The sequence below is a fragment of the Mustela nigripes genome, chromosome 13 (assembly GCF_022355385.1).
Source record: "Mustela nigripes isolate SB6536 chromosome 13, MUSNIG.SB6536, whole genome shotgun sequence".
Classification (NCBI taxonomy): domain Eukaryota; kingdom Metazoa; phylum Chordata; class Mammalia; order Carnivora; family Mustelidae; genus Mustela; species Mustela nigripes.
In genome coordinates, this window is record NC_081569.1 from 128,604,526 (window position 1) to 128,613,560 (window position 9,035).

Sequence of the window (9,035 nt, forward strand, 5' to 3'; positions counted from 1 at the left end):
CCAACCTCATCCTCCTGCAGGGAACAGGAGGGATGCAGGTTCCCTGCAGGGAACCATTCGTGCACCATGGACTGACCTCTCTGTGTCTAGTCTCGCCCTCCAACTCCATTCTATTCGTTATGCTCCTGTGGCTCAAGGCCCTTCAGGGGCTCCCCATCACCGCAGGACAGAGTCCAAATGGCTAAGCAGGCTAATAAGGTCCTTTTTGAGCTGGTTCCTTCTACCGTGGCAAGGCCAGCAACTTGTGCCACCCCCGCCCCCTTCCCTGTGGGCTCCAGCCAGCCTGCTCCGAGAGGGCATCGCTCACAGGCCTGAGAAGGCTCTTCCCTTCTTCCTGCCCCTGGCAAACAGCCAACTCCAGGTCAGTCTTCAGCCTTCGGTACTGCCTTCTGTCCTCCAGGGAGCCCTGCGCGCTGCCTAGGCGGCCTTAGCTGTCTCTCACCATGCACCTGTATAGCACATATATCTAGCTGCACAGGCTTGGTCCACTGTTTTTCATTGCTTGAGTGTATCTCTGTTATCACCGAGGCTTCTAGAACCGTGTGTGCAGGAACCTTGTTCATGTTGTTTTCGCTGCACACTTGAAGCCAGGAACAGAAGGCATTGCATAAATATTTGTTGACTACCGTTGAGTCAAGACCTGACTAATTGAGTGTTGCCCAGGGCTTCAGCAATGGCTCTCACCTTGAGGACAGGCCAGGGCTCTGAGCTCCGGCGTAAGGAGCTGACAGAGAAGTAAGAGTGGCTGGAAAGTGAAAGTAAAGCTGACTGGGGAGGAGAGAGCCCCAGAGGGCCCAGAGGAGGGGCTGGGCCAAGAGTTCATTCAACCCAGTGTAGCAAGGGAGTCAGGCTAGGCTGACGCAGGGCTGGGATGCGAGGGAGCACTGTGGGCAGGGAGGTGCGCAGACTGAAGAGAGAGAAAATGTGTTTTGTAATTAGTCATTGCCCCTCGGGGTGAGCCTGGGAGTTTTCACCGGAGGTGGGTAGACCAGATTTGCAAAATGACGAAATGGGGCTAACCACCAGCTCAGAGACACTGTGGGGCTTCCGGGTTTCCGCGCGGAGCAGAAGTTGAGCTTTCTAGTTTTTTCTCTGTACCTCCTCACTGCATTCAAGATTCTATCAAATAATGGAACTGGGAGGGGAAGGCCTGGAGGAAAGATTTACCTAGGGGCCAGACCTGCCTCTCTGCCTGTTCTCAGAACAGAGACTGGGGACATGGTGGCCCTTGCCACTTGGAAGGATCAGCCAGTGACCCTACGTCTGGAGATGTTGACTAACTTGCCCTGTGGGGGTTCTTGGGAAACATGGAAACATTCCAGGGATGGGGAATCTGGGTAAAAGCCACCATCTCTGCCTTCCCACTAAAGAAAGTGGCAACGCGATTGGAGTACCTTTGGGTATAAGAGGAATGCTTCATTCTGTGCCCAGGAAAGTGGAGGGCCATTGTTCCCTCCCCAGGTAATCCTGAGGATACTGGAATTAAATGTTAGGACAAGAACCTCTGTTTCTCTCTCTTTCATACACACACACACACAGACACACACACATTTTGGTCTTTGCTCCTTTGGTCTTTTAGGGCAGTGGCTTCCAAAAGTGTGTGTGTGTGTGTGTGTGTGTGTGTGTACACGTGCATGCGCATTTTAGGGGAGGGGAGCGGCAGAGGGAGAGAGACACTTCTTTTTAGATTTATTTATTTATTTGAGAGAGAGACAGACAGAGGGAGGGGCAGAGTGAGAGAGAATCCCAAGCAAACTCAGGGCTCAGTCTCACAACCCTGAGATCATAACCTGAGCCTACTGAGCCACTCAGGCGCCCTAAGAGCAGTGGCTTTCAAATGTTTAAAACCATGACCTACAGGTGCCTGGGTGGCTCAGTGGGTTAAAGCCTCTGCCTTCGGCTCAGGTCATGATTCCAGGGTCCTGGGATCGAGCTCCGCGTCGGGCTCTCTGCTCAGCAGGGAGCCTGCTTCCTTCTCTCTCTCTCTCTCTCTCTCTCTCTGCCTGCCTCTCTGCCTACTTGTGATCTCTCTCTCTGTCAAATAAATAAATACATTAAAAAAAAAAAAAACCATGACCTATGAGTAAGAAATGCATTTCTTATCTCAACCCATTCCTCTGATGAGTGTTTACATACCTATCCTGAACTAAAGGTTTTATGCAACTAGACGTTCCTTTTCATATATGTAACCTGTGCTTACGTTTTCCCATTATATTATCTTTTTTAGAAAATTCCAAGTGCAGTCTACTAAACTGACTTCATGACCCACTAGAGGGTCTCAGCCCATAATCAAAGAGCCCAGCTCTAGGGGGAAGAGTCAGTTCTTCTCTGGACTGGGTCTTCAGCCTCTGACCGCTGGAATTTGGCTCCAGTTTCCCTGATGAGTTTCTTCCCTCCATGTTCTCCTTACACATACATCCTGCACCAGACCTATAGTCCCCAAGTCACCACCATCATCGGGTTACCGGATCTGTTCTGATCAGCCTTCCTCGGATGCCCCCAGACCCTGCTCCTGGCAGACTGAGATCAGCCTAAGGTCCCAGGAGGGCCGCCGTGTTCCTATCTGTGGGCTTCCAACGGCAAGGATAAAATACTTAAACCATAAGGGGTTAATCGAATCACACACCAGGGAGCCCAGAGGTAGGGGGCTCCAGAGTTGGATAATTAAGTGATCACGTGGCCTTCCGTTTATTTTCCCCCCGTTGCCATCCGCCAACCTTTGGAAATGCCTTTCTCTACCTCGGTCTCCGTGCGACAAGAGCACTATGTTAAGGGGCTTTTGTGGTAGCAGGAGATGGGGAAGGGTGGGGCCGGGGTTGCAGCTGGCTCGGTGAGCCGTGAGCGAGTGAGTCACTGAGTGGCTGGGCCCCTCCAGCCCCATGTAAGGACAGACTGCTGCCGCCCACTGCCCGCCTGGACTGTGTCTGGACAGAAATGGGCATGTCTGCTTCGCAAGGGGCCCCACCTCATGCTCGGATAACCCTGTGAATCAGGAAGGCCAGAGATGCTTATCGCCGCCTTTCTCTCCACGAGTCACAGGCCCCCAAAGCGGAAATGACTCTTGCCTTCCCCTACAGATCCAGATTGGCGCTGAGCAGAGGGAACCCAACATTCTGTCTCCATCTCAGGGCTAGATCCCTTGGAGCAGGAATAAAAGAAGGGGTCTGGTGCTCCCTTACACTTTGCACTTTTTCCAAGTCCTCTCTCCAGTGTCCAGACCCCTTGTGGTGGCTCTTTCTGCCACCTGCCCTTTGTCTGCTGGTCTTCCCAGGGAGAGCTGGAGGCGGGGCAGGGGCGTGGTCCCAGAGGAGTCCCTACTGATGTCTAGGGCTTTGGTAGCATCTGAATCATAGACTTAGCCATGAGCCAGGGCTAGTAGCACCTGGGACAGTGTGTGAGCTGTGCAGGAACCTCAGAACCACCTCCACTGTATAGATGGGGACCCCCAGGTCCAAAGAGGGATAGTGATCTGCCCAAGGCCACACAGCTAGTTAGCAGCGGAAGCATGAACTGGGGTCTCCTGCCCTCCAGGCCCCCATTCTCCCTGCTCCCACCTGCCTGGATCCCTGGTTTGCTTTCTAGTCCAAGCTTAGGCAGCAACTTTGAAGTGCGAGGCTGCCAGATCTATGCTCCCCTGCCAGGGAGGGGGGTGGGCGGGGGGGGGGGCAGGGAAGGCCCTGTGTGCTTTCCCAAGCTGGTTTTCATCTCCTGCTCAAGACAGTGGAAGGACGGAATGAGAATCCACACTGCAGGGCTTGAGACAAGCAATACTAACCCTTCTGAATAAAGTCCTACTTTCAATGAAGGGGAACAGGGCTTGGCAGGCTCTGGGAAGGATCTGCTCCAGGAGCTGGCGCTAGGGAGGGTGTGGAGCCAATCTGTGTAGGAGCTCTGCCCGTGGGCAGGGAGGGCCCGTAGGGGTGTGTGCTGGTGCATATGTGTGTGCCCAGGAAGAAAGTGGGCGGTGTAGACATCCAGGAGGCACTGGACCGGGAGCTGGAGTGCCAGAGTTCTCTCCTCTGCATGTTAGCCCTGTGTCCTTGGCACTCAACCTCCCAAAGCTTCAGTTGTCCCAGCGGCAAAATGGGGATGCTGAGGAACTCCCTCTCAGGGTTCATAAGAAGCTCCAAACAAGTCGACAGACTCCCAGAGACACAGCATGAGGCTGTTCTGGGCTTGGGGCTGTAGGAGGTGTCCTGTTCCTCTTGGGCACTGGCAAGAGCTGGGGGTATCTAGCAGTACTTGCTCTGGGGCAGGATAGGGCAGGGCTCAGCCGCTCCGAGCCCCTCTCCTATGACTTCCTCCCTGGCTTCCTCGGCTTCCCAAAGGCAGCACTAAATCAGGTCACCACTTGTCTCTCCTTACAGTGGCTGTCCTGCCCAGCTCCTGGCAATCCAGGTCACTGGCTCCCACACCCCCCGCCCTCCCCAGCAGCCTCGGAGATCAGTGCTTTTGTTCTTAAGTGCGGCTCATTAGACCCTGGCTGTGTGCCTGACACTGGGCCTACTGCTTTAAGAAGAAATCACAGGCCCCCTTTGCAGCCTGCGATATGCCAGACTCCATCATGAGTTGCTCTGAGGGAGATAGGATCACTTCTGTTTTGTAAGTGAAGAAGCTGAGGCTCAAAAGGTAAGTATCTCAATCAAGGTCACTCAGGTGACAAGGGCAGAACCAAGGTTGAAACCTAGATCAGTCTGGTCCCTGAGCCTGTGCTTTGAATTCCCAAGGTCCTGTGATAAGAAGACAGGACACAAAGGTGAGGCAGGAGCTGGCGGGGGTGGGGGGGGAGTCCCTGGGGAGGATAGGTAGGGCTCAGAGTAAGGTGAGGTCTGAGGGGAGTGTGCAGGGCTGGGGGAGACAGGAGGCGAAGGCCCGCAGTGTGCCTGACGAGGAGGTACACACACACTCACTCAACCAGAGACACGTATCACACATGCACACAGACACACACGCACAGACAACACACAAACACATGCAGTCGTGCAGACATACAGGAAAGAGGCTGGCAGACACCCAAAGACCCACAGGACCGGCACGCACATAAAAGCCACACACAAAGACCCAGCTGCACACAAAAGACACTCGCGGACCCAGAAATCACACCCATGTTGAGACACATGAGAGACACACACAGACCCAGCGTCGCTCAGACACATACACAGACACCTACACATACACAGACACCTCCCCCCCCCCCGGCCCCGCCTCCCCGCCCAGCACACAATCTGGAGGGAAGGGAGGGAAGAGCCAGGGCCACCTCATTTCCAGGCCTCCTCCTCTAAGGCGAAGGGAAAAGCCTTCCCCAGAAGTGCTGAGTCAGCAGCGGGTGACAAATGAGCCTCGGGGCGGCGGCGGGCTCAGGGAGAGCACTTAGCCTGCGGAGCGCCTGCCTGCCAGCGCCAGGCCCGGGCCAGCGGCGAGGGGGCAGGGAGCGGCCACAGGCTGCCCGCTCCGGGGGAGGCCCCAGGGAGGAAGTGACTCACTTTGACTTTGCAAAGCCGGACTCTGCAGCCCAAGGTCACACAGCAGGCGCTGCCAGCGGGCTTCCTGCAGAGAGGCGGGGTGGAACCTGACCGGTGCACAGCCGGCCTGGTCAGGCCTAGGAGAGGCTGGACCCAGGTGGGATGGAGGCAGGGGGCTGGCCCTTGGCCCTTTCCCCTGTCTGGGCACCACCAGCAAGAACAGACAATGGACCCTAAGCTCTGAGACTGGCTCAGAGCCCAAGTCTGGGCCAGGAGACCTTCAGGATCCTTCACGAACATTCCTTTTCACAGCCTACGGTCCACACAGGAATCTAGGGAAAGGGGACATCGTGGCAGGCCTGGGTGGTCGCAGCCACCCCCCAGCCTGGCTCTCCTGCCCTCTTGCCCTTGTGATTTATTCTTCAGGAAGCAGCCAGCAAGGTCTTTTCAAGACATCAATCACATGATTTCCTCCAGTGGCTTCCCACTGCATTTAAAATAAATTCAACCCCTTGTCATTAGTAACATCTTTCTTTCAAAGGCGCCTCTCTTGACTGTGGAAGAAGGAACTGTTAAAAATGACACGAGGGCCACATGGGACCCGGGATGTCCCTGGCACACAGCCCTAACTGGCCTTGTTTCCACCTCCTCTGTCCCCACCCCCAGCTTTGCATGAGTGGCCCGAATCTCCGCAGAAACTCTCACCTTCTCAGAGAGATGGTCCCTGACAGCCTCCTGCTTGTCAGTCCCCGTGCAATGACTCCCTGTTAGCTCTTTCAGAGTCTTTGCTGCTTGCTGGGCTTATCTTTTTTATTTGTTTACTCCTGGGCTGTCTGTCCACGCCCCTCCCTCTGCGAAAGCTTCTTGATAGCAAAGATCTTTTCTGTCCTGTGCGACCTTGCGGGGGTCCCTAGTCCCCCCCCCCCCACCCCGCAGAGCATCTGAGGGGCAGGCCTGAACGGGAAATACGGGATTTCCAAAAGCACAGGTCTCCTTAGGGACACACGGGTAAGGGGAGGGACAGAGGCTGCGGGGAGGTGCTGGTGTGAAGGGCCTATGGATAGGGGCTACAGCACGGGATAAACACTATAGACACTGCAGCGCCCCCTGAAACTAGCCAGAAGGCTGTGGAATAATCCAGGCCTGGCTCTCTCGGTTGCTAGCTCCGTGTCTTCGGGCTAGTTATTTACTCTCTAGAAAATGAGAAGGAAGACATTCTTTCTTCCAGGTGATTGAAGGCTCTGGGTACCCCCCCCTTCTACCCCCCCGCAACTCCCTGAGGTCATTTCCTCGCCATGCCAGCTCCTAAGACACAGGGCTCTGCCCGAGAATCCAGAAATGGAGAATTCCTTTCCTTAGGAGGGTCTGGAAGATGCCAGCTATGTTTCCACTCCAGGTCCTGCCAGACCCTGTGGCTCAGTTTCTTCCTAGGTGGACAGGCACTGAGCAGGGTTCCCCCGCTCAAAGGTGGCCCTCTGGGGACAGCGGGGAAGTTTGACAAAAGGGAAACACTACGAAGTTCTCCCATCCTGGCTCTGTGGCTTCAGCGGCCTCTAAGCTGGTGGACTTTTTTTTTTTTTTTTCCTTCTGCTGATTGACTCCTGTGTTTTCCATCCCTGCCACCCCAGAATGAGGATCCAGTGAGTGAATCATCTTGACAATGCTTTGGAAAGTGTTCCTGCTGGAGGAAGGTGAGGACGTCTCTGCAGCTGAGATGCGCGCACAGGGGTGCGGAGAACGGAACGCTGCTGAACCCACTTTGTCTCCATGCCCGAGGGCCGGTCTTTCTGACAGCCCAGCCCCTACCCCATCTCCCGGAGCTAGTGCGGCAGCCCCAGGCCTGGCTGTTCCTGCTTTGGTGGAGAAAACAGAAAGTGAAAGTGGCTCTGGGGGGGGAAGCAGCCCTACAGAGCCCGCAGCCTACCAGCTTGTCTGCAGAGGGACCCCAGGAAGGAGGGGCAGCTGCTTGCCCTCGGGTCCCCTGCCCTGCGCTGCTCACCCGGGACCAGCCCCCTGTGCCTGCAGTCTTTCCTGCCACAGTCCCGGGCAGAGCAGCCTGCCTGGGCAGCAAGACGGTGGCCTGAGGTCACCACCGGTCCCCAGACTACTGTCCTGACTCAACCTCCCTTGTGGATGAGAGGAGGGGAGAGAAGTCCTGGCAGCCAGTGGGTTGGCCCCGTGGGCTGTATCAGCAGCTGGGGCGCTGGGGCGGGCTCAGGATGCTGCCTCAATCGAGGCCTTCCTCTGAGGGCTCCCGGCAGGGCTTCCCGAGGGTGTCCCAGGGAGGCCCAAGGTATGGGTGTGGGTGGAGGAAAGTGAGAGGCAGTAGCATCGGTCAACCTCAAGCACTAACCACAGGCCAGGCGCCACGCCAGGTGCTCCGGCCACCCAGCAAAGCCCCGGCTACCCCTGATCCACCTGTGAAAAGCCCCGTTCCATTGGCCTATCTGTCTCCATCCATCCCTTTAGTCCGCAAATAATTTTTAAGATCCTCTGTGTGCAGCTGCTGTTCTAGACACAGGGGACACAACTAAAGAAACGTGTTTGTTTTTTTTTTTTTTTTTTAAACCCTTGTCTTCACGGAGCTTCCTATTCTAGTGGAGGGAAAACAGTCAACAATCAAGAGACAGAGGCCAGGTGGGATGCTGATGGTGACAAAGGAGGGATGGGGGGGGGGGTGGGGTGCTGGAGTCGGGAGAGGTTTGTGATTTGAACTAGAGAGGGTGGGGAAGGCCTGGCTGAGAAGGCGGCATCGCTTCTGATTCTGAACCTTTCTGTAATCTACACAAAAGTCAAGGACATGGGTATGATTAGTCATCCTGAAGAAGGACAAAGAAATCAAGCCCCAAGAATGAGTCCAAGGTCAAACGGCTGGGACGTGGAGGAACTGAAATCTGAGCTCAGTCGTCTAGCCCGTGCTTGCCACCACCACACCGTACTGGGCGCCGAGAGAACAAGAGAGGACGGAATGCAAGGGAAAAGGCATAAAAGGGTGCATGGGGGCCTTGCGATGGGGGCCATCTGTTTTCCAAACTGAAAATCAGGACACGACCTGAAAAGATTTTCCTGTTGCTCATAATGAGAGTGGCCGTCTGGGAGAGGCAGTTTGGATGCTGGCCCGAAGGGTGGGATTTCTGAGACATTCCAGTGGCTTTTGGGCTCACGAGGCAGTCCAAGGGTAAGGCATTGCCATGGCAACCCCAGCCTGGCCTGGGGGCCAAGAGCCTGGTGCAGGGCCACATGGCAGAGAAGCTGAGCCGGGCACAGGCCCAAGATTCTGCAGGCCAAGGGGGTGGCCAAGGCTGAGGAGGAGGTGGAGAGGGGAGAGGGGTACGACCTGGCACCCGTGCTCTGGGCCGACTGGGAGGCTACGCTGGCAGATTCCCAGAAGCCCCCTGGCAGGAGTCTCTGAGGCTTATGGGGCAAGAACCCAGGCTTTCCTGTTAGACAAGTCTCATTTGAATCCTTCCTCTCTCTGGCCCTGGGCAAGTCACACAACTCTGATGAGCTTGTTTCCCCATCTGCAAAATGGGGCTAAGAACTCATCTCTAAGGAGAGTTGCGAGGATGATCC

General features: G+C 55.6%; 1 long non-coding RNA gene across 1 annotated transcript; it reads left to right on the top strand.

The window, feature by feature from the left end:
• Positions 1 to 4,287: 4,287 nt before the first annotated feature.
• LOC131998896 (uncharacterized) lies at positions 4,288 to 8,562 on the top strand. Its single transcript, XR_009398914.1, has 3 exons — positions 4,288 to 4,629; positions 7,091 to 8,099; positions 8,255 to 8,562. It is a non-coding gene; the product is annotated as an uncharacterized LOC131998896 (long non-coding RNA).
• The last annotated feature ends 473 nt before the right edge of the window (positions 8,563 to 9,035 follow it).